The following is a 26,559-nucleotide window of genomic DNA, read 5'->3' on the forward strand; positions in this document are numbered from 1 at the left end:
GTACATTTGTAACTCAGCACTAGAACTCAGGTCCTCCTTACTCCTAGCACCATGCTTTATCCCCTAGAAGAACAAGCTGCCTCACTCACTGCTATCACTATCCCAATTCTCTATGGTCCTTTTCCTTTGTCTGTCTGTCTGTCTCCCTCTGGCTGTCCGTCTCCCTCGGGGTTTTTAATGCAATTGTCCTTGTTACTGTACCTCTCCTCCTACCCCAATCCCTAGGGGCTTTCCTCTTCTTTCACATTAAACGACAAGATTTTGAGCTAGAAAAAACCATAAAGTCCTTTGAGTTCCAGACCATCATTTTAGACAAGGAGAAATACTGAGGTTCAAAGCAGGTGCTCAGTGACTTGCCCAGGGTCTCAGAGCTCTGAGGGGGTCCAGGTCAGGCCGTCCTGACCCCAAGTACCTGGCTGTGCCAAGAATGACCCCTGGCTGCCTCTTGGGCCCTCCCCTCCCTAACCATTGCTCTCATGCTTGTTTTCTCCCTTTCTTCCCTCCACCTGGGCCCTCCCTTCACCAGCCAGTAAGTGTCAGACCTGGGTGCTGACTTCCCATCCCATTTTCTGCCAGGGGGATGCACTCGGAGCCCTGGCTGCCTCCTGACTGTGCTCAGGCCTTGCAGCTCTGTTCCTCCTGTTCTTTTCCTCTGTCTCACTGCACAGTCTGGACAGTGCCCAGTCCTCCCCTAAGCACTCCCACATTAGAAGAGCTCTGCTCCTTTGCTCTTTAGCCACTGGCTCTCCTCCCACAAACACACTCTGCTTTCTTCTCTGCATTTCCCCCACATATTCACAATGTTCTCTTCCTTTGTTTCCTCCAGCCCACTATTCTTTTCCCTTTTTCTCTCTGTCCCCATCGCCAGTGGTGCCTTCCCTTTCTCTCTCCCCCTTTTCTCCCTCCCTAATGCTATCTTTCTGCTCCCCCATCCCCATTTCCCATGCCACCTTCCCTTTGTTGCTCCCGGCTTCTCTTTGTACAATGGTCCCTTCCATCTTTCTCCCTCCCTTTTCTTCCTAACCAGTGGTTCTTTCCCTTTGTCTCTCCCCATGTCCCATTTGCAGTGACACCTTCCCATTTCCTGTCACTTTTTTCTACCCTTCCTAATCGCCTCTTCCTTTTCCAAACACACACACACACCGCTTGCTGCTTCTTATACTCTCTTCCTTCTGCCTTCCTCCTCCCTCCCCTTTTGGGAATAGTGCCTTCCTTCTTTCCTCTCTCCTTCCTCATCAATGCTCCCTTCCCTTAGACTGTCTGTACCTCACCATACCTGTTTCTCCTTTTTATTGCCTCTCTCCCTTCTCCAGCTGGCAGTGCTTTCTTCCTTCTTCCTCCATCCCCTCTCTTCTCTTCCTTTCGTCTCATCACCTCCTTGTCCTTTCCCAAGGGACCCTTGCCTCTTTTTTCTCTCTTAAATACCCAGGGGTATTTCTCTTTGCCCCCTGCCTCTATCCATATAGATTCCTTCTCACTGTCTCACTCCTCCTTGTTTAGTGCTGTCTTCCTTTTCCCTCCCTTTATTTCCCTCCATCCCCTCATGTTGTCCCCCTCCCTTTCTTTCCCAATAATCTCTTCCCTCTGCCTCTCTCCCCTCTTCCTAGTGAGCTTTCCTTTTATTCTCTCTGTCTCTCTGTCTCCTCCTCTTGTAATCTTTGTCTCTCTCTCACACACACCAATATTAATATTATTATATGTAATATATCATGTCATTATATGTAATAATATGTTATCATATTAACATATTATTTATATTATATGTAATATAATAACATTATTTAGAGCTCAGTGGACCTTAGGGGCTCATCTTTTTAGAGCACCAGAAATGGAGGTTTAGACAGTTTAAATGACTTGCCCAGGGTCATATACCTAATAAGTTTGTGAGGAAGGATTTCAAGTGCGATCATCCTGTCTCCAAGTATTCTGCTAGGAGAGCTGGCTGCTTCTCCCCACTCAAGGACCCTTTGCTACTTGTCTCTGCTGACTAGGTATCTCTCCTACTTAGTGGCCTATTATTTCTAAGTCTTTTACCCTCAGCTCTCACCCATCTCAAGGGCTTTCTTTGCCCTCTGTCATTCAGAGGACCACATACTTGCAGTGGAATGATGGGAAATAAGGCCAGCAACATCATTCACAGAAAAGGAACTGAAGCTTGGGTCTGGCCTTTTCACTCCCTTATTTGGCCGCCTCCCCTGCCCCACATCTGGAATTGTCCTTCCTCTTCCTGTCTCTCTTACTCTTAGTCCCCCAGCACTCACACGAACCCCTATTCCCTTGGCCTCTGGTCTCACACCCCAATCAACTACCTACAGTTGATTTCTGCTTCTTCTGTCTATTTGTGTGTCCTTTCCTCTTGCTGCTTCTCCATCTCTGTGTCTCTCCACTGATCCCTCCACCTTGCTCTGGAATCTCCTAATTGATACTTCCCTTCCAATCTATCCTTTTTCTCCATCTGCTCTATTTTCCTCCTGTCTCTCTTCCCTCCTCAGAAAGCTATTAGGTGACTGGTACTGGCACTAAATGAGAGGTGGCCATTATCTTTTTTTCTTTTTTCTAAAATTAATTAATTAATTTTTAGTTTTCAACATTCACTTCCATAAGATTTTGAGTTTTCAATTTTCTCTCCCTCTCCTCCCCCCCCCATCTGATTTAGGCTCTACTTATACATTCATATTAAACATATCTTCCCATTAGTCATGATGTAAAGAACAGTTAGAACTAATGGGAGGACCCATGAGAATGAAGCAATAAAACAAAACAACAAAGGAAAAGGAGAGCAAATAGTATGCTTCCATCTGCATTCTGATTCCATAGTTCTTTCTCTGGATGTGGATAGCATTTTTCATTGTGAGTCTTTATCTTTTTTCAATAATATGAATATTATCATCAATTTAAACCTCAGTGAATCCCTAGAACCCACTGATTCCCACCCTTTCATTTCCAGAGGGAAGGAAGAAAATAAGCCCTTATTAAGTACTTTATTCCAGGGACTGTGCTTCACAAATGATAAATGTATCATTTGTTCTTCAGAATTACCATTAATTGTAGCTATCACGATTCCCCTTTTAGAGTCGAGGAAACTGACAGAGAGGTTAGCTGACTTGCCCGTTGTGAGAGAGCTAATAGGTACTTTATGCTTATTGATATTGACAGGATTTGAAATGATGAGTTCCTGATTCTAGCCTCAAACTCTATCTACTGCACCATCTATGTGCCTCCTGCTCCCAAGAGCCCCTTCCTCTTACATCACTTCCTCATTTATGGTCTTTAAACGTTATTTATCCTGATCCTGTAAAATGATCTCTTTGGTCATTCCCTTTAAAATTACTTAGGGTCTTTCTCTCTCAAAGAACCACCCAGATTCTTTTTCTCTATAAATATTTCTTGGTCAAACACTCTTTGCCTTTCAGACTATCTCTTTTCTGCTCTGTCTCTATCTCTGTCAGTCTCTGTCTTTCTGTGTTCTCTCTCTCCACCTGCCTCCCTCTCCTTCTCTTCCTCCTCCTCCTCCTTTCTCTCTCCCCCATTTTTGCCTGTCTTTCTCTCTCTTTTTTTCCTATTTGCCTATCTTGTTCTCCTCTCTCCCTTTCTCCATCTCCTCCTCTGCTATACTGTCTTGTTTCTGTCTCAATTTTTTTCAGTCTTTCACACCAATTTTGTCAAAGATTTACAAGTGGATGGAAACAGCGGCCACTGAATCCAACCTCATCTTTTTAGAACCCTAGATGATGGAGCTCAGACAGTTTAAGTCACTTGCTCAGCATTCTGCAACTAGTAAGTGTCTGATGGGAGATCTGAACACAGAGCATTCTGATACAATGACCAGAGCTACAAAACTTAGCTTGCTCTCTCTACTCTGGATCCTTCTCCAGTTCTCTCTTCCATGTCTATCTATTCCCTCCTCAACAGCATATATTTCCTCTTGTGTCCCTCAGTCATTAATAGGCTCCTTCATAGGACCTGCAATGGTATTACAGGAAACAAGAATGACAACACCATTTGATGGAAGAGAAAAGTCTACCTGAATTAGATTAACTGACTTGCCCAGGTAAACACACCTTCTCTATTACTGAGAAAGCATTCAACCTCAGGTCTGATGCTAACCCCAGTGGTCTTTTCGTTAGGATGTTCAGCTGTCTCTTCCACCCTACATCTGAAACTGTCCCTCTTCCTGCCTCACTGTCTCACTGTTAGTCCCCCACAACTGACATGAACCTCCCACTCCTTCGGCCTCTGTTCTGATACCCTGAACAATTACCAAGAGGTGTTTTTCTTTGTTGCCTCTCTCTTCGTGTCTCCTATTCTCTCCTTGAACCTCCACCTCTGTGTGTCTCTCTCTACCAACAATCCCACCTTGTTCTGGAACCAATTACCAATACTTCTCTTCTATCCTTTTCTCTATCAATTCTAATCCTTTCTTTCTTCAGAACGTATTATCAGGCTGTTGTGTCATTTCAGTTGTGTCCGACTCTTCATAACCACATTTGGGCTTTTCTTGGCAGAAATATTGGAGTGGTTTGCCATTTCCTTCTCCAGCTCATTTTACAGATGAGGAAACTGAGGCAAACATGGTTAAGGGACTTGCCCAGGGTCACACAGCTAGTAAACGTCTAAGGCCAGATTTGGACTTAGGTCTTCCTGACTCCAGGGCCAGTGCTCTACCCACTGCACCATCTAGCTGCTCTGACTGTTTTTCACACCAAATGAGAGGTGTTGCTCACACCACTGTTTTTTTTCTCCAAAGGTACGAATATTATCAATTCAAACCTCCGTGAATCCCTAGACTCCCACCCTTTTGTTTAAAGAAAGAAGAAAATAAGTATTTATTAAGTCCTTAATATGTTCCAAGGACTGTGCTACACAAATGATAAGCTTATCATTTGAGCTTCAGAATTACATTGAGATGTAGCAGCTATTAAGATGCCCCTTTTAGAGCTGAGAAAATGAAGGAAATAAAGGTTAACTGACTAGCCGAGGGACACAGAGGAAATAGGCACTTTATGGTTATTGAAATTGACAGAATTTGAAGTAATGTGTTCCTGACTCTACCCTCAAAATTCGATCCATTGCACCACCTAGGTGCCTCCCACTTCCAGGAGTTCCTCCCCCTGATACATGCTGCGTTGTGCTCTTTAAACATTATGTGCCCTGATCCTGTAAAATGATCTCTTCGGTCATTCTCTTTAACATTATCCAAGGTCTTTTTTCTCAAAGAACCACACAGATCCTCATTCTCTCTAAGCATTTCTTTCTCAAGCTCTTTGCCTTTAAGGCTATCTCCTTTTCTTCTCCATCTCTGTTGGTCTCTGTCTCTGTGTGTCTTTCTCTGTCTTTTTTTTCTCCTCCACACTCCCTTTATCCATCTCCCCCTCTGCCTTGTTTTCTTGTTGTCTCTCCCTCAATCTTTTTCACTCTTTCACACCAATTTTGTCAAAGATTCAGAGGCAGATGGACTCTTAGAAGCCACTGAATCCAGCCTCATCTTTAAAGAATGCTAGGTGCTGGACTTCAGACAGTTTAAGTCACTAGGTGCATTCTGCACCTAGTAAATATCAATGAAGAATTTGAAAACAGAACATTCTGACACAATGTCCTCTAGCTTGCTCTCTCCACCCCACGACCCTTCTCCAGATTTTTTCTGGGTCTGTGCATCTCCTGTTCAATGGCTTATATTCCCTTCTCCATCATCTCTCCTCTGTCCCAAGGCTTTTCATTTCCCTCTGTCATTCATAGGACTATTCATAAGACCTGCAATGGTGTCAAAGGAAACAAGGACAATAACACCATTTGATGGAAGAGAAAAGTCTACCTGAGACAGATTAACTGATTTGCCCAGGTAAACACACCTTCTCCATTACTGAGAAGGGATCCAACCTCAGGTCTGATGCTAACAACAGTGGTCTTTCCACTAGGATATTCAGCTGCGTCCTCCACCCTACATCTGAAATTGTGTTGTCTGTCTGTCTGTCTGTCTGTCTGTCTGTCTGTCTGTCTGTCTGTCTCTCTCTCTCTCCCTCCTCCACTAAAGTCATGAGCCTCTCACTGGTGTCCCAACCCAGACAATTACCAACAGCTCTTTTTTGCCTCTTCTCTCTCTCTTTTTTTCTCCTTTTCTTTCTCTCTATCTACATTCATATGTGTCTGTCTCTACTGACACTTCCATCTTGCTCTGGAATCCCTTGTTCTTACTTCCCTTCTAATCTTTGCTTTTCTCTATCCACTCTAATACCTTCCTTCTCTCTCTTCCCCCCCCAGAAATCTATTAATCAGAAATCTGGCTGTCACTCACACCAAATGAGAAGTGGTCATTACTTTTTCTCGATGGCACGAATATTATCATCAATTTAAATCTCAATGGATCCCTAGAACCCATCAATTCCCACCCCTTCATTTAATGAAGGAAGAAAATAAGCATTTATTAAGTCTTATATGGTCCAGGAGCTGTGCTACACAAATGATAAGTTTATCATTTGATCTTCAGAATTACATTGAGTTGTAGCTGGTATTAAGGTTCCTCTTGTAGAATTGAGGAAACTGAGGTAGACAAAAGTTAACTGACTTGCCCAGGGACACAGAGCTAATAGGTATTTTATGATTAGTGGTATTGACAGAATTTGAAGGAATGTGTTCCTGACTCTAGCTTCAAGATTCTATCTGTTGCACCACCTAGGTGCCTCCCACTTGTAAGCATCTCACAGAAGAGCTCTTCTGTGGTCTTTAAACATGATATTTCCTGATCCTATATACTAGTCTCTTCTATAAGCCCTTTAATATTAGCCAGGGTCTTTCTCTCAAAGAACCACATAGATTCTCTTTCTCTCTAAGAATTTCTTTGTCAAACTCTCTTTCAGGCTCTCCTTTTCCACTCTGTCTTTGTCTCTATGTCTTTCTGTCTTTCTCTCTCTCTACAATTCTCTTTCTTCTCTTCCTAACACCCATTATCCATCTTCCCCTCTGACTTATTGTCATGTTGCTTCTCTCTCAATCTTTTTCACACCAATTCTGTCAAAGATTCAGAGGTGGACAGAACCTCAGTGACCAATGAGTCCATTTTCATCTTTTTAGAACCCTAGATGTTAGATCTTCATTTAAGTCACTTGCTCAGCATTCTCCAGCAAGTAAATTTCTGGAGGATTTGAAAACAGAGCCTTTTACATCTAATGTCTGAGACTACAAAACCTAGCTTGCTCTCTCCAACCCTAAACCCTTCTCCAGTTTTCTCCTCTGTTTCTATCTCTCCCCTTTTCAATGGTGTATATTTGCTCTCTGTCATCTCTCCCCTGTCCCAAGGCCTCTTGTTTCCCTCTGTCATTCATAGGCCCAGCACTGGTACTGCAGGAAACAAGGATGACAGCACCATTTGATGGAAGAGAAAAGTCTGAGACAGATTAACTGACTTGCACAGGTAAATACACTTATTCCATTCCTGAGAAGGGATTCAAGTGTACTAGGATATTTGGTTGCCTCCTCCCTACACCTGAACTTGTCCTTCCTCATCTTGTCTCCTTGTCTCTCTCACCTTTACCCCTCCAACAATGTCATGAACCTCCCACTCCCTCCGTCTCTGGTCTCCCCCCCGGCCAATTACCAAGAGTTCTTTTTGCCTCTTCTGTCTCTCTTTGTGTCTCCTTTTCTTTCTGTCTACCTTCATGTGTCTTTCTACTGATGGTTCCAATTTGCTCAGGAATCACCTACTGATACTTCCCTTCCAATTTATCCTTTTTCTCTATCCACTTTAATATTCTCCTTTTGTCTCTCTTCCTTCCTCAGAAAGCTATTAGGTGACTGGCACTAAATGAGAGGTGGTCATTATCTTTTTTCATTGGAATGAATGGTATCATCAACTTAAACCTCAATAGACCCCTAGAACACTGGATTCCTACCCCTTCATTTAATAAAGGAAGAAAATAAGCATTTATTAAGTCCTTTATATGTTCCAAGGACTGTGCCTCACAAATGATAAATCATTTGATCCTCAGAATTATGTTGAGAGGTAGCTGCTTTTGTGATTCCTCTTTTAGAGTTGAGGAAACTGAGGTACACAGAGTTTAACTGTCTTGCCCAGGAACACTGAGCTAATAGGTGTTTTATGATTAGTGATATTGACAGAATCTGAAGGAATGTGTTCCTGACTCCAGCCTCAGTATTCAGTCCATTGTACCACCTTGGTGCCTCCCACTTCCAAGAGTCCCTTTGTGTTCTTTAAACATTATGAACCCTGATCCTATAAAGTGTTTTCTTCCAACATCCCTTTAACATTACCCAGCAGCTTTCTCTCAAAGAACCATAGAGAGTCTCTTTCTCTCTAAGCATTTCTTTGTTAAACTCTCTTACCTTTCAGGATATCTCCTTTTCTGCTCTGTCTCTTTATCTTGCTCTCTCTTTCCCTGTCTTCTTCTCTTCTTCTCCCTTTCTTCATTTCTCCTTCATTTACTATCTTGTTGTTTCTCTCCCAATCTTTTTCCCATCAATGTGGTCAAAGAATCAGAGGTGGACAGAACCTTAGGGGCCACTGAGTCATCTTTGTAGAAGCCCGGATGCTCGAGGTCAGACAGTTAAATCACTTGCTTGGCAAATCTGATGGAGGATTTAAAAAGAGCATTCTGGTACAAGTTTTAAAGCTATGAAATCTGAGCTTGCTCTCTAGACCACAGGACCCTTCTCCAGTTCCCTCTCCTGTTTCTATGTCTCTTTTGTTCAATGGCTTATATTCCCTCTATTCCCTTCTCTGTCATCTCTCCCCAAGAGTCTCTTCCCTTTATATCACTTGTTTTTTGTGGCCTTTAAACATTATGTATCCTTGTCCTGCAAAAAAAAAAAATACAGATGCTCTCTTATTCTCTCTTAGTATTTCTTGCTCAAACTGTCTTTGCCTTTCAGGCTTTTTTCTGCTCTGTCTCCATCTGTGTGTGTGTAGATCTTTCTGGAGCTCTCTGTGCTCTTTCTTTCTCTACCTGAATCCCTGCCCCTGCCCCACTCCACCCCATCACTTTATTTGTCTCACTCTCATTGTTTCTCTCCATCTCTCTGTTGTCTCTATCTTCCTGTCTTCCTCCTTCTCTTCTCCTCTCCATCACTTTCTCTCTTTGCCCTTTTCATTTCTGCCTCTGTAGAGGGCCAGCCTTAAGAGTCCGATATAGGTTTAAGATCCAGGACAGAGTTTGACCTTTGCCCAGGCTTTAATCCAAAGGGCTCAATAATTAAGAAGCAGGGCTCTCCAAATCTCTCCCAGCTAGAAGGCTCCTGAGACATTCCTTCTCACCCTTTGAACCTTAGATTTACATATTCACTCCTCTATACAGGAGCCAGGAAAAAGCCTTGGAATTTGCAACCCTATCTAGGAACTCCGATAAGGGGGAAATGTATGTTATCACATCCTTAGCAGATGTTCTCTTGCACTCCGGAGAAAAACCCTTGCTGGCTATTATGCTGGGAAACAAGGTCCTTGGTAGCTGGATGCTATGGAATCCAGGTAAACGGAACGATGGTCATTACAGGTTATCCCTTAGCAGTTTTAGGGCTAAGAGGGGGAAAACCACCAGGCTTAAGTGGGAGATTAGAAATTACAAGAAATTGATTAGAAAAAAGTTTAGAAACAGGCTCGGTACTTAGAGCATAAGAAATAGTGTCACTTTGGAAAGGCCCACATACATACTTTTGGTCTTAAGAGGCACCCTTAAGATCAAAAGTATGGGTCAGGTACAAAGCGGAAAAAGAGACAAAGATTATTACCTAAGATTACTAAAGAAAATAGTGAAAGAAAGAGGTTTAGTTATTCCAAACAGTCAGCTACAGGAATTTTTAGAATGTGTAGAAAAATGCTGCCCATGGTTTCCACAAGAAGGAACAATTGATTTAGAGAAATGGGAGATTGTAGGCAAGCAACTAAGTGAATACTACAGAGAAGAGGGCCCTGGCGCATTCTCCATTGCTACCTTTTAAATGTGGAATGTGTTAAAAATATGTCTTACACCCCTGGAGAAGTACTAGTAGCTGAGAAAGTGATTCAGGTAGATAAGGGGGCAGGAACAGATGAGGAAGAAGAAATGCATAAGGCCTTTGAGGAACAGTTGAGCATAGTTGAAGAGGACTGGGAAGATGTGCATTCTGTTAAACAACAGAGAGATGTGCATTCCCCTGAGCAACAGAAAGATGTGTATTTACCTTCAGTTAAACAACAGCCTGGGAGAAAATTTAAATGCAAGGGCTTGTTAGAAAAGGCAATACAAAGGACAGAAAGCAGAGGGGAAGAAGTGCCCATGGACTTAAAATTAACTAGGCAGGTAAGTTTAAGCATGAAGGAGAGAGGAGTTATGTGTAGCAAGCTTAAGGAAGGTATAATTTATTTGCACAGTGTGATTAGAGGTTTTGAAAGTAAAAAGGTTTTGAAACTTTTTGAGAATTGTTAGGAAAAAATTCTCTTTCATTTTTGCCTTCTAAAGCCCTGGCCAAAGTTTTGGGTGTAAAATTGAAAGATTATTAAAGATAAGTTGTTGGAAAATATTCTCTTCCTTTCTCTCGCATTCCAACCTTGGCCAAGTTGGGGTGTGGCAGACAGAATGAGAATAGTTCTTTATGTATTTGGAATGCAATCAAAAGATAATTTAGCTCATTCAAATTAGTAATATACTTGTTTCAAGTTTTAAAAATCTAGTATTGTTACAAATTGGTAAACTTTTGTATTGTTTTGTGCTATGTCAAACAATTTTCAATAATTTAGATGTTATTAAAATGTGAATTAAAAAAGGCTGAAAGACAGTAGGAAAGCTGTATAAAAACCAGCTAAATTATTTTATCAAGTCTGGTTAATCTTGCTTTGTAATATTTTATAACTGTCAATTAAAAAGTCAGGTATTTCCATCTTTACCTGTAATTAAAGAACAGACTATAGTTAAAACAATTTGACTATCACTTATGAAAATTACCAGATTGTTAATTAAGTTATTTGAAGTTATTGTTTTAATGTTAAAACCTAGAATTTTTAATTACTTATGAGTGAAAAGGAGGGGCACAAGGCAATTCCCTCTACTTTGTAAATTTGCCAGGGCTCCTGGAAACTATCTGTTGTAGGCAAGATCATCTGCCCTGAAAAAAAAATTGTTAGGATTATACAGTTCCTAAACAATTACTTTAGCTTGCTGAGAAGCTGCAACTATATGAAATGGCTTCTGATAATTGGCTTTTTTACCAGAACAAGTTTAAATTTGAGAAAGAAAGATGTTAAGTGAAATCTCTTATGTATGTGAGTTATGGTAAATCTTTGTTACTTATTACAACTCCATGGGAGTAAAATTAACTATATCTGGCTTTAAGCCATGATTAGTGAAACTTACTGCTTAAGGTAAAAGACTCTTAGGACTATAACTAATTTTGTTTTGAGTTTTAATTTGGGTATAGTCATCTCTATTAAATTAGTATTTGAAGTTTTCCTATTACGTTCCTTTAAGAAGGAATGTTTTCTACCATGTGCAAAAGTTTTGTTCATAATGCTATTAAACCTGTTGGGCAAAAATATTCCCAGACAAAAATAATTTATTATATGGATGATAAACTTAGTGAACTTTCCTTATCAATGTGTGAGCTTTAACAAGCTCTTCAGTCTCAAAGATTTATAATTACTCCTGATAAGGCACAAAAGAAACCACCCTTTGCTTACTTTAGACATATTGTTTCACAGTCTACAATTAGACCCCCAAAATATTACAAAATAGGCAAGATTCTTTAAAAACTCTTAAAGATATTAATTAGCTTTAGCCTGCCTAGTAGATCACCACTAATCAATTATTTTAAGATGAATTTAAACTAAGTAGAATAATAGATAGCTGAAACTCAATTAATTCCCTTTAATTTGTGGGGGCGATATATTTCACATCTAAGGGGAGCTGTTATTTAGTTTGGGTGAAACAGTGGCTTTTGACAAAAAGGAAGCTTTTTACAGTAAAGCAATTAGTTCAACAAGACTTTTAAAAGGACATATACAATTCTTTAAAAATCCTTGGAATTCACCTGCTTTTGTTATTAAAATGAAGTCAGTGGAATGGAGGATGCTTCATGACCTCTGAGCTATTAATGAAGTCTCCCTTCACCCATTATGAATTCTATTTCCTAGCCTTTGATAGTTATTGATTTAAAAGACTGCTTTTTCACTATTCCACTCTAAGAAGCTGACAAATGTTGTTTTGCTTTTACAATACCCAGTGTTAATGCAGAATACCCTGCAATCAGGTTTCAATAGAAAGTGCTTCCTCAAGGCATGAAAAACAGCCCTACAATGTGTCAAAATTTTGTTAATAAAGCTATACAACCAATTAGGAAAAAATTTCTCAATGCAAAAATAATACACTATATAGTGACATACTTTGTAGCAGTTCCACTGAAAACTCACACATTTATTTCCTCAGCCTCAATTAGCTTTACAAGAATATGGGCTTATTATAGTCCAAGAAAAAGTTTAAGAAAAATCTCCATTTTCCTACCTAGGTCATGTTGTCACCAAAACAACAGTGAAGCACTTAATGATTTTCAAAAATTTTTAGAGGATACTAATTAGTTTTGGCCATCATTCCAAATTACTACAGAACTGGCTGATTTCTTTTTTACATTTAGAGGAGATCCTAATCTAAATTCCTCTAGGACATTAACTCCTGAAGCAAAAAAGGAGCTTTATTTAGTCAAACAGAAAAATTCCTGAAGCTCAACTCACCCATTTTTTTTAAATGAAAGAGTACCAGGTGCTATTCTTAGTACTCCAGTGTCTCCTACAATTTTTAACTTACAGGAAATTTACTTTCTGTTATTAATTAACCTTATAACAAAAAGCAAATAGACAGTCTTGTTTCCTCTTAGAGAACTGACAAATTGCTATTACTATTTTTTCTGGTCATATTGATATTGATAATTACTCACCATTTCTTAAGATATTAACCATTTTTTTTTACTAATTATTCATAGGTATTTCAAAAAGATTGTTAGATTTAACCCCATTCCTTCAGCACCCATGACATTCATCGATGTAACCGGTTAAGTACAGGTATAGCAGGATATTATGAGCCTATTAATGTTGTTTCTGATAACAAGTAATCTGTTTATGTCTCTCAAAATATAGAGACTGCAAAGTTAAAATATATTACTAATACAGAATTATATACTGAAAGCAATGCCATTATTGATTCTTAACTACAATGCTGCCACTTAACTTTTATTAAGCTTTTATTGAGCCTTTTATTAACTATATTCTGCCAATACAACAACCTTAACTGTAGAGAAGAAAACATTTTGTGACTATTTTTGAATAAACTCCTTCCGTATTAGAAACATAGTATAATAACGATTATTTTTTAATTAACACCCTGTTTCAAATGTATCAAGAGACTTTTCTCCCAAACATATTTGACAATTGGACATAACTTATATGCCTTCTTTTGAAAAGCTTTCTTATATTCATGTTATGATGGATATTTTTTCTTTCATTTTTGCCACTTTACAAACAAGTGGTACAATTAAATATGTGATCAATCATATTTTACAAGCCTTCACAGTTATGAGTGTACTTAAACGAATCAAAACAGATAATGCTCCTGAGGAGCTTCCATTAGCAAAACATTTTCTTCCTTTTAATAACATTTCTCTGATCACAAATATTTTGTACAATTAAAAACAAAGATATTAAAATTCTTCTTTAAAAAAAAGGGGGGGAAATCTGGGCTACTACCCCTCATTGATAATTGGTTATTAATTTTTGACAACTGACTATTAATTTTCATAATTGGCTATTAATTTTCTAAATATTAAAAAAGATGAGTACACTCCAGCCTAAAAACATCCAGAGGCCCGGATCCATTACTGGATCCATTACTAAAAGGGGGACGAGGGTATGCTTATATTTTTTCAGAAAACTTTGATAAACCTGTCCAGATACTGGAGAAAGATATCAGAGCATGTATAACAACTTACAGCTCGAATGCAGAGTATGAAAATTCAGGGAAAGCGCAGAAGGAGCCAATTTACAGTGATGAGTCACCTTCCCACATGGGGTCCAGTGAAAGCTCCCTCTCATCCAGTGATAAAAGACTCCTGAACTTATATTTTTAGTAACAGTAGCTTTACTTCTGCTCAAGTGTGTAATGTACAGAGTACTCAACACTGAACTTATTTTTCCTTTTCCATCCTGGATGCAACCTCTCACATATATGGACAAATTGGTTCCATACATATACTAATAACACCTGTATATTCAGAAGACAAGAAGATCCTTATCTCCAGGATAAAGTCAATGTTACAATTACCCTCAGATCTCTAGCATCCAGGACACCTATATGTTTTTCAAAATTTAGCAACAATATTGAATCTTGTCTTTTTCTTGTTACATCAGTTTTAAATACCAATTTGTCTAATGGATATGTAACTTTTACTCAATCTAATACTACTTTTGAATAGTATGTTACTTGTCTCAATTGTACTCTCAAACAATGTATAGATACTAATGACTATATTGTACTTTTGGTAGAACAATCATCATTTGCTATTTTCCCTACCAACATTTTACATGAATAGTTTCATAATTCTGGTGAACATGTTCTTCAAATTATTAAGTCAATCAAAATAATTTATTGATCTCCTTATTATTGGTTTAATCATTGTTGCTTCTTTTATTGTATCTACTGCTGTTTCATCTATTATGCTACAATCTGAAATCTGAACTGTATAATTTGTATATGACTTAGCAAAAAATATGTTTAGTACTTAATGCACAAAAAGCTATTGATACATTGTATAAAGTGAATTTATTAGAACAATCAGTATTGTATTTAGCAGATAAGTTAGAACCCTTGAAAACAAGGTTGCTATTGCAATGTGATTATAGATATTCATATATTTATATTATCCTGCTACCCTATGATGCTTCAGATCCTAATATCTCATGAGACAAGACAAATGCTTGCCTACTGGAGGCCTGGCACAATTCTAAATATCACCCAGGAGATTGCAGACAGTCATTCCCCAGGGGCCAACCCAAAAAATCTGGCTGTAGAGATCTTAGAGAAATTAAGTGCGATCAATATATTTAAGAATTTACCTGCCTTGTTACTTCATGCATTTTTTTTGTAGTGTTATTTATCATATTATGTTTCATTATCCCCTGTATTGTTACTTTAATTAAATCAAGGATCACAGTGTTGGGAACGGATGTTCACTGCCTCAAGCTGCTTGCTAATTCGAAAAGCAAGGAGTTTGTAGAGGGCCAGCCTTAAGAGTCCTATATGGGTTTAAGATCCAAGACAGAGTTTGACCTTTGCCCAGGCTTTAACCCAAAGGGCTCAATAATTAAGAAGCAGGGCTCTCCAAATCTCTCCCTGCTAGGAGGCTCCTGAGACATTCCTTCTCACCCTTTGAACCTTAGATTTACATATTCACTCCCCTATACAGGCACCAGGAAAAAGCCTTGGAATTTACAACCCTATCTAGGAGGAAATGTATGTTATCACATCCTAAGCAGATGTTTCAGGGAGTGTCTCACGGGGAGGACTCTTTGAAGTTAGGATAGGATTTTCTATATATATCCTGTACCCTCAGATGAATAAACTGAGTCAGTCCCTACTGCTCCACCTGGCCCATGTCTCAAGTTTATTTCACGCCTTTCCATTTGGTGTACTATCTGGTTGAGGGCAACATACCTCTTGCCCTGTGTCCTTCTCTTCCTCTCCCCTTTTCTCTATCTCCATGTCTACTTTATTGTCCTTTTGCATCTCAATCTTTTTCACTCTTTCACACCAATTTTGTCATAGATTTAGAGACAGATGGAACCTTCAGGGCCATTCAGTCTAATCTCATCTTTTTAGAATAAGCATCTTTTAATTTCATGGCTGCAGTTATCTTTGAGTCTAAGAATATAAAATATGAATCTACTACCATTTTTTCTCCCCCTATTTGCCAGGAAGCGATGGAAACAGTTGCCAAGATCTTAGGGGGGTTTATGTTAAACTTCAAGCCAGCTTTATATACTTTCCTCTTTAACCCTCACCGAGAGGGTTCTTCATTCTTCTTCACTTCATGCCATGAGAGTGGCGTTGTCTGCCTATCTGACATTGTTGATACTTCTGGCAAATTTAATTCTGGCTTTTCATTCATACATCTAGCATTTTGCATGATGTACTCTACGTATAGGTTAAATACAAGATATCAATATACAGCCTTGTTGTACTCCTTTTCCCACCTTAAGTGAATCAGTTGTTTTACGTTAGCTTCTTGACCTACATACAGGTTCCTCAGAAGACATGTAAGATGACCTGGTAGTCCCATCTCTTTGAGGACATTTTGTTGCAATCCACACAAAGGCTTTAGTGTACTCAATAAAGCAGAAGTAGATCTTTTTCTGGAACCCTCTTGCTTTCTCCACAATTCAGTGAATGTTGGCAATTTGGTATATTTCCTCTGCCTCTTTGAAAATCAGCGTGCTCTTCTTGGAATTCTCAGTACACACACTGCTTGCAGAATTTTAAACATAACCTTGCTGGTATGGGAAATGAGCACAATTGTTCAGTAATTTGAAGATTCCTTGCTTTATGCATATCTCAAGACTCTATCCATTGTACCACCTAGTTACCTCTTACTTCCAAGTGTGCCTTCCTGCTACATCATTTACTCTTAGGTGGTCTTTAAACAATATGTATCCTAATCCTACAAAAGTCTCTTATATCATTCTTTTTAACACTGCCCAGGGGGCTTCTCTCTCAAAAAACTGCAAAGATTTCCTATCTTTCTGGCTAAACCTTCCTTTCTTTCAAACTCTGATTTTCAGGCTACCTCCTTTTCAAGCATATTTTTGTTTCTCTCTCAGTCTCTGTCATCCTCTCATAATTCTCATCATCTCTTATTCCTCTCTTACTCTCACTGTTTCTCCCAGGATGCAGTGGATGACTTTGGCATCTTTGATGTCTGACCAAGTTCTAGGCACTCCACAGCACATGATATAGGTTCTTGGAGCCACAGGTAAGAGTTGGGTGACCAGTTGGACACCAAAAGTGGATGCGCAGCCTTGAAAAGGGCTCAGCAAGCTCTCACACCAGAGGTGTGTTAGAAACATTCTTGAAACCAAAAATTTAGTATCAAGAAAAGTTTATTACACAGAAAGTCCAGGGGATTTAGACATTTTTGGCCAGAAGTGGACTCCACCCTTCTTCAGGACAGGAGAGCACTGAGTACAGAAGCATGAGGGCTTTTATGCAGTTAGTTTCCACATGTGAAACCTCCCAGGCCTGGATTGGTCCGTTCCTTCCCGGTTTCATTCGTCCTGGAACACCTCTGGAACGCCCCCTGTTCCCACCCTTTTGTGCTGACAATTATGCTATTGCTCCCTGCCCTAAGCAGAGAAGTTACTATGTCTGAGGTTCACTAATGACAAATTGTCCATTGAAAGCTTCAGAAGTTTCTTCTCATATAGCTGTCTGACACTCTGGACATCATCTGGCAAAGTCCTTTGGTCTAAGTGCTGTTCAAACAGTGTCCAGCAGACTCTCCTCCTGCAGAGATCCTCCTTCTTGTGTCCACTCTCCTACAAGATTGATCTAAACACAATTTTTAAATTACCTTGCCAACAGCCAAGGCAAATAATGAAGATTAACTCAACCCTATGTCTTCACCATTACAAGATCAAAACTGGAACTTTGGCCAATTGTCATGTTTCAAGAAACTCAAATTAAAAAATTAGAACCTAGCCTTACACTCTGCATTACTTCTAGTTTTATACCTTGCATTAGTTCATTATTCACTCTTATTCACATTCCCCCATCAGGAGATGAGACTCCACTACAGAGTTAATAACAGACTCCAATACATAGTAGTTAATTTAAAACCAGTACATATCAAATAATAAAACAATCCCAACTTCTGGTCATGTACAAATAAATAATCCTTAATTAAAATGGATACTTCTTTCAAGGCATTCACAAGATAAGTCACAAGCTGTTCTTCTTTTAACATTAATTGTAACGAACTGAGACAACTTTAACATTAACTAAGTATTAACTAAGTAACAGAATAATATCCTAGTTTCACAATCTCCTGGCCTAATTATCCCCTAATATCGGGGTATGGGCCCAAGCCAGCACCTCTGCCCTGTGCCCCAGAAAGAATCTGGCTCCCATTTGCCTACTGGCCCAAGAAAACCCTTATACTTTACTCAATTGGCCTACAAAGTTTATCTCCAACAAACCTCCCCCCTGGCTGAAAGACCTGGGCTGAACTCCTTCAGGCAGGACCCTCATATTGTGACCTTGGAAAGTCCCAACTCCCCCAAACCTCTAGACCTCATTGCCACCATTATGAGAAATTAAAGGATCCTGATTTATACAGGAATATACTAGTAACAGCTGTCAAAACTGAATACTTAATTCTGAAATTCTACGCCAAATAACTCAATCTTATACATGCATCTTACTACAATATCCTCAGATGCTCCTGCATCAATCTATTGTTTAATAGATTTGATATTATGCTTACAAAACTTATGATTACAGGAATTTGCCATGAAAGAACAGAGACATAAATAAAGTAAGGGAACAATGCTTCCCTAGATTCATGTCAGTTCCAGGCAGAAGTTATACAATGACCAATTGCATTGAGCCAGGCTTAAAGTCTGCCTGGTGTTATAGTGGGGAAATTGAGTCAGGAGAATCCTACCTCAGCCATGGAGAAAAGTCATTCTCCTGACCTTCCCATGAGAATACCCTCTTGCAGCTCATAGATGCAGCCCACAAAGCTCTTTGCAGGTTGCTGACATCATGGGGCAGTAGCTCAATCAGTTCCTTGTTAACCATATCTGGAATTAGATTCAGACTAATAGTTCATTAACAGTTCCCAAGGTCTTAGATAGCAAATTCCCCTCATCAGGGTTTCAGTTGTGACTACAGTTTAACATTCATTATGGAACATCTCCGAAGTGAGCTCTAAGTAGTTTGCACAACTTCCTAAACATGTTCTGGTTCCTAATAACATCCTGAGTAAAATCAAATTTCCATTAAGATTGTAAGTTGCTACTCTAAATAGGTTTGTCTCTCTGTTTCTCAAGCTTATTTATCCCTCTCTAACCATTCTTAATCTGAAAGAATGAGACACTTTCAGGACTTGAATCTTAGTACATATGTTCAAACAGTAATTTTAACTCTTGCTAGGCCATGGAATGAATTCAGATCAAAACAGTAAGATCTTTCCTACTTACAGCTTATTACAGAAATTTAGATGCTTTAGCATTAATCACTAGCTTTAGATCTCTGATGCTGCTTCCATCCAGACTGTTTCTCTAAAAGCACCCAGTTAAGTCCAATCCAAGGACACAACAAACCCAGGAATGAAACTCTTAGGTTTGAACATAATTTTCTTACAAATAGACATTTAGTAGGCCCTCTAAAAGAATATCAAAGATTTCATCAAAACATTTTTTTATAAAAGTATCTTCCTTTCTTAAAAACACCTTACAATTTCCTAATTACCATAAAATTCCTAATTACCTAAATTCTCTAGTCAAAAGTTGTCTGTATAAGAATTATGAGATTTTACAAAATCTCTTTTTTTGCATAATTACCAAGTTTCTTTTCACACACACACACACACACACACACACACACACACACACACACACACACACACACACACACAATACTTTTACCAGTGCTTGACTTAAACAATAACTCCAAATAGCTTAGTCAACAATTTTAAACTTCATAAGTGAGAGCCAGATAATCCCAGCTAAAACTTCCCTTTAAACATAGACAAAACTTGGAAGTTCTCATTTCTTAAATTATAGTACTTAAAAGGAAATGTTACAAAATGGAATCATATAGAATGCCCCAACAGCTCCTATTCATTCTTTTTTCTCTTTTTCTGAAGGCACAATTCTTAATCTAACATTCCAGATCATAAAATAAATTGCCCTTCCAACAACATAACTAATACAATTGCTTACTAGATTACATCATATAAGAAAATTCAGAAATATGTAAGCAGTATAGTAAAAACTTGAAACAGAACCAATTAATTATTCTCAGAAAAGAAAATTTTCCTTTCTTTCTGAACCCTTTCACCAGGTCCAACAGTCTCCTGGGGCCACTCCCACCCCTACAGACTGGCTTTTCTCTTATCTGTGTTATCCCTTCATCTTCTTTTGCTGGACTGATAGCCTTGGGCCACATCCACATTTCTGATTCCATCCAGACTTAACCTCAATGACACTCCCAGTCAAGGCACTTGGTAGATGGCAGCCTAGACTTCCCCACAACCACTAGTTCCTGCCTTATAAACCTGGCCCATACGGCATAGCCCCCAACAAACTCAGGTGTTAGGTTAAAGGCCTGGGTTGAAAAACATTTTTTTTTCTAATTTCTAATTGAGACCCTGATACATGAGAATACTTCATTAATTCCAAAACAGTGCATATCAAGTTGTTCACAATAAAATATGTTTGTACCACAGGGCATGCATTATAAAATTATTTCCACAATAGTAATAAACTTTGAAACAGCCCATTATCAATTTAGATGAATGTACTTCTAAGTCACTTTGTAAAGAAAATCATTCATCTCATTATTAATATGTTTAATCTATAACTTTAAACCACCATATATTTTTATAATAGTTAAGATTTTAAATGAAAATCTGCTATCATAGTCTTATAACCAAATACACCTCACTAGGTATTTAACAGTTTCAAATTATCTCATCTTTATCACTGAAAGACTCATTCCAGGTCAAGAGTTACTTTAACACCATTTCTACCTCACAATGGTCCCTCAAATTTTATAATCTAAGAACTTTAGAAACGCAATATAATTTAGAAAAACTGTAATAACTTAAACAACAAACTTCAGATAACATCAGTTGCATTTCCAGATTAACACACATAGAATTTATTGACCTTATTACTCTTAGTACTTTTCCACTTCTAACATATGCCATTGTATTAAGCATTTTACAATCATATCTTTTTTTCCCATAACACCAATTATTATTTTTCCCCTTTATACAACAGTAAACTTAACTCCAATCAGATTCAAATTCATAATCGCTAATGATAAACATTCAAAAACATTTTTGTTTTAAATCTAGTACTCTTGGCCCTTTAAAAGGAAATATTCTTCACAAATTTATATATTCCCTTAAAAAGATATGTGGTGACAATTCCTGCTCTAAATAATTCTCTCCTCTTTTCTTTCCTACTTCCTAAATAGCCTTCACAACTTTATTATGCACTTATTATGCATTTATCGCTGCAGTCTTATCCCATTAAAAGACAGAAAAATACTTTTTTTTTTTCAACTCTAAAGACACTGCCCCAGTACCAAATATATTGGTGGGAGGGATACTAAGACAACAATTCAAACTGTTAGCCTTGAGATCCCATTAAACCTGAATTCAAATCCTTGGCCCTTTTTCTCTTCTTTTGGCCCTAGCCATCTTGGGCTATATGCTCTAAATCTACATCAGTAAAGGCTGCTTGCTGCACCTTCCACTAATTTCTAAGAGATTTTCTCCCTGCATTTTGATTCTAATCTCAATCTCCCACTAAAAGCCTGAGATGGGAGCTCTTTCTCACTGTTCCTTCTCCAATGTCAGACCTCAAAAGTTATCCAAAAATTTTTCTGGCCGACACAAAACATCCATAGAGAGACAAACCCAGGAACTCTATGAATACAATTACAAAACACTTTTCACACAAATAAAATCAGATCTAAATAACTGGAAAAACATCAGTTGCTCATGGGTAGGCCGAGCTAATAAAAATGACAATCCTACCTAAGCTAATTTACTTATTCAGTGCCATACCAATCAAACTACCAAAAAATTATTTTATAGAGTTAGAAAAAAAAAAACAACAAGATTCATTTGGAAAAACAAAAGGTCCAGAATATCAAAGGAAATAATGAAAAGAAATGCAGGGGAAGGTGGCCTAGCAATTCCAGATCTTAAATTGTATTATAAAGCAGCAATCATCAAAACTGCTTGGTACTGGCTAAGAAATAGGGAGGTGGATCAGTGGAATAGGTTAAATATGCAAGACACAGTAGTCAATGACTATAGTCATCTATTATTTGAGAAACCCAAAGACCCCAGCTTCTGGGATAAGAACCCACTCTTTGAAAAAAACTGCTGGGAAAACTGGAAAGAGTATAGCAGAAACTAGGCATAGACCAAAATCTCACACTATATACCAAAATAAAGTCAAAATGGGTTCATGACTTAGATATAAAGGCTGATACCATCAGTAAACTGGGAGAACAATGAATAGTTTACCTATCAGATCTATGGAGAACAGAAGAATTCATGACCAAACAGGAGATAGAGAACATTATGAAAAGCAAAATGGATCATTTTGATTACATTAAATTGAAAAGTTTTTGCACAAACAAAGCCAATGCAACTAAGATTAGAAGGAAGGTAGAAAATTGGGAAAGAATTTTTACAACCAGTCTCTCTGATAAAGGCCTCATTTCTAAAATACATAGAGAATTAAGACAAATTTATAAGACTACAAGCCATTCTCCAATTGATAAATGGTCAAAGGATATGAACAGACAGTTCCCAGATGAAGAAATTAAAGCCATCTATAGTCATATGAAAAAATGTTTGAAATCGTTATTGATCAGAGAAATGCAAAGCAAAACAACTTTGAGGTACCACATCACACTTATCAGATTGGCCAACATGACAAAACAGGAAAATGATAAATGTTGGAGAAGATGTGGGAAAATTGGAACACTAATACATTGTTGGTGGAGTTGTGAAATGATCCAACCATTTTGGAGAACAATTTGGAACTATGCCCAAAGGGCTATAAAAATGTGCATACCCTTTGATCCAGCAATAGCACTTCCAGCGCTATATGCCAAAGAGATCAAACAAATGGGAAAAGGACCCACATGTACAAAAATATGCATAGCAGCTCTTTTTGTGGTGGCAAAGAATTGGAAATTGAGAGGATGCCCATCAATTGGGGAATGGCTGAGCAAGTTGTGGTATATGAATGTAATGGAATACTATTGCCCCCTATAAGAAATGATGAACAGGCTGACTTCAGAAAAACCTGGAAAGATTATATGGTCTGACGCTGAGTGAAGTGAGCAGAACAAAGAGGACTTTGTACACAATAACAGACACATTATGCAATGACTAATATTATTAAACTGAACCCTTCTCAGCATTACAAGGATCTAAGACATCTCCAGAGTCCTCAGGATGGAAAATGCTGTCCACATTCAAAGAAAGAACTATGGAAGTTGAATCACTATCACTTATTTTTACCTTCTGTTGAGTTTTGTTTCATCTTTCTGATGGTTCCTCCTATTGGTTTAATTTTTACTTACAACTTCACTAATGTGAAAATATTTTTAATGGGTATGTAAATGTAAAGCCTATATCAGATTGTGTGCCGTCTTGGGGAGGGTGGGAGGGAGGAAGAGGGAAAAAAATTTTCAACTCAAAAGCATATGGAAGTGATTGTTGATAAATGAAAATAAATTAATAAAATTTTAAAAAAAAAACATCCATAGAGAGACAGACAGACAGACAGACAGACACGATTCTAATTCTAACCTTGACTGGTCAAAAGAAACTCATTTTGCCCCAGGATCCCCTTTGAAAGAGTCCCGAGGTTCTTCCATTGTCTGGCTTCCCCTGCTAATAGGGGTTCTAGCATTTTCATCTTATTATTATCCCAGGTAGAATAACTAACTTTCTCCCCACTGAATTGTTTTGGGGAATCTCTGAGGGCAATCTTTTGTTCCCCTTAGGTACCTTCATTCTAGAGCCCTTTTCCCCCATCTTAGGACTTCTGCGACAGTCCTTTGGACTGGCCTTGCCTAAGATCTAGGACTTATACACTGATGGTCCTTTCGGACTGGTCTCGCCTAGAACCCCTGAAACCTCACTCCAAGAGCCCAAGTAGGGTTGGCCTGGTTAGAGGAGTGGGTTACCTGGCCTAACAAGGGCAGACAGTCATTCACTCACTCCCGAATTGGAGGCTTTGGAGTCCTTGGTCAATCTGGACACAGGCATGGAGGGAAGACAGAGACTGCTCAAACGGAGCAGGAGCACTCTCCTCTGGAGTCGTTCTTTTCCTGGTCCAGTATAGTCTCAGATTCCTGGCCCATGCACCAAATTGTTAGAAAAATTTGAAACAAAAATCTACTAGAGTGAGCAAGTGAAGGAAAGTCTTTATTATGCTTCTCACAAGAGAAGTAGGCACAACGCACTTTAGTAGCACATGAGCACTGGTTCAGTGGTAGAATCAACTTTTAAACCATTAGTAAGATCCATACTCCACCCATCAGGGCTCTTATTGGTCTAGTTCATCTGAGTTCCACCATTCCTGGACAGCCCATTGCATGTTTGTCCATGTTCTATTAACTCAGCCTACTTCATGGGTCCCATGTTCAAAAATGGTGGCTTTCTCTGCCCTTGAGGTGTGTCAGTTCATATTCAAAAAGCTTATTAAGCAAGTGCAGTAGAGAAAAGCCTTTGCCTGGTTGAAGCCCCATCCTTGAACCCGACGGGTTGCAACCGGTTTAGCCTCTAGGACTCTTTTTTACAGAAAAGTTTGGAGTACTTTCTGATTGGTTGAGGGACTCTCCACAAGATCTTGGAATCTCTTATCCTGCTGTGGAAGCCTAACCTCCTAAAATCTTTCTTACACTCCTGATGGGGGAATATGAATAAGAATGAATAGTGAATTAATGCAAAGTATAAAAACTGGGTTCTAATTTGAGTTTCTTAAACATGACAATTGACCAAGGTTCCAATTTTGATCTTAAAATAATAGAGACGTAAGAGTTGAGTTAACTTTCATTATTTGACCTGGTTATTGGCAAGGTAATTTAAAATATTGTTAAGATCAATCTTGTAGGGAAGTAGACACAAGGAAGAGGATCTCTACAAGAAGACAGTCTGCTGGACACTGCTTTAACAGCACTTAGACCAGAAAACTTCACCGAATGATGTCCAGAACACCAACCAGGCAGCTGAATGAGATGCCTTAAATGGACTTTAGTTGAAGAATTGGCAGAGAAGTGTGAGACAGATAATTCACTGACTGGATGGTTAGTCATGGTTTGGGAAGTGGAAGGGAATGGCAGTCTCCATCTTGACCTCCTTAATAGCAGTTGCTGGAGTATTGACAGCTGTAGGCTGTTGCATAATACCTTGCGTAAGGGGGTTGGTCCTACTAGATGAAGAGACTGAGGTAAACCCTAATTATGACAAATAATGTTATCAAAACTAGAATCTTCTTATGACATAATGAATTAAGTTGCAAAGGCAAAAAAAGAGTAAATAAAAAGAAAAGGAGGGATTGTAGAAAATGTGGTTGGGAATGTTACTTCTGCATATCACTCATCAGGGTGTGGATGCCTACATGACAGCACACTCGAGACCATTAAAATCAGTTTAAACTGGGTTTGAGGTCCAATATACCAGCTTACATCTATAGGGAACTATGACCAAATAAGGTATAAAGAAATGTGGGGATTGTGAGATGTAATTAGGGGCAGAGACTCTCGCGGGGAAATTAGGTGCTTTGGATAGGCTGTAACCTCTATAATACCCAGCCAATGGGGAAACAGGGGAGGGAAATTCGAATCGGGAATAGGGAATAAAAAGCTGTGTATCTGTCTTAAATGTGTGTGCCCATACATGGGGCACCTGGCCTTGCTAGGTTGTTAATAAATGTTCTTCCTGATTCAACAATGGCTTTGCAGAACTCTTGGTAAGACTTTTTGCTGCTTACATGACCACCTGCCCCTCCCTCCCCCAAACACTCAATAAACTCCAGTAGCTCTCTGTCACTTCCAGTATCAAATATACAATCCTTTTTTTTTTGGTGTTCAAAGACCTTAATAATCTACCACCCTTCCCACCTCCTTTCCAGGCTTCTTACACCTTACAGCCTCTGCCTGCCAACCTTCCCCCACCTTTGCTGGAGCTCTTTGATTCAATGATGCTGGACTCCTCGGTATTCCCAAAAAAACCCACTATCTTTCACCTCTGACCATTTTCACTGACTTTCCTCATGCCTGAAATTCTCTCCCTCATCCCTGAATCCTGGCTTCCCTAGCTTCCTTCAAGACCTTCCTGAAATCCTACCTTCTATAGAAAGACTTTCTCCTTTCCTCTTAATTCATGTGCCTTTCTACAGTTGATTGTTTTATCCTTTATAAATCTTGTTTGAGCCTAGTTGTTTGAACGTTGTCTCCGAATTAGGTTGTGATTTCTTGGAGAGCAGGGATTGTCTTTTGCCTTTCATTGTATTCCCAGAGCCTAACATAGTGCCTATGACTTAGTAGGTACTTAACAAATGTTTATTGACTGACTAACTGAAGGCAGAAGAGCAGCATTTGCATCCCAGCTCTATTACTTACCATAATGACTACAATAGAAGCCTCACTTTTTTATTTTTTTATTATCCAATATTTATTTTTTACTAGCCCTCAAATTAACTTCTAACTTCTCAGTCCTTTCAAGTGCTAATATTTAACAGCCAGCTCTCTGAAAACATTCACATGCACATATATT

The 26,559-nt window shown here is 38.8% G+C and overlaps 1 long non-coding RNA gene across 1 annotated transcript in view; it reads right to left on the bottom strand.

Moving 5' to 3' along the window:
* Nucleotides 1–8,343: 8,343 nt before the first annotated feature.
* The window catches only part of LOC144454962 (uncharacterized), a 48,112-nt gene continuing 29,896 nt past the window's right edge, over nucleotides 8,344–26,559 (bottom strand). Inside the window, exon 4 of the long non-coding RNA XR_013483522.1 lies at nucleotides 8,344–8,580. This is a non-coding gene — a long non-coding RNA (uncharacterized LOC144454962). The remainder of the gene's footprint in view (nucleotides 8,581–26,559) is intronic.

This window comes from Phascolarctos cinereus, unplaced genomic scaffold, assembly GCF_003287225.1.
Source record: "Phascolarctos cinereus isolate Bilbo 61053 unplaced genomic scaffold, phaCin_HiC Scaffold_8;HRSCAF=390, whole genome shotgun sequence".
NCBI classification, from domain to species: domain Eukaryota; kingdom Metazoa; phylum Chordata; class Mammalia; order Diprotodontia; family Phascolarctidae; genus Phascolarctos; species Phascolarctos cinereus.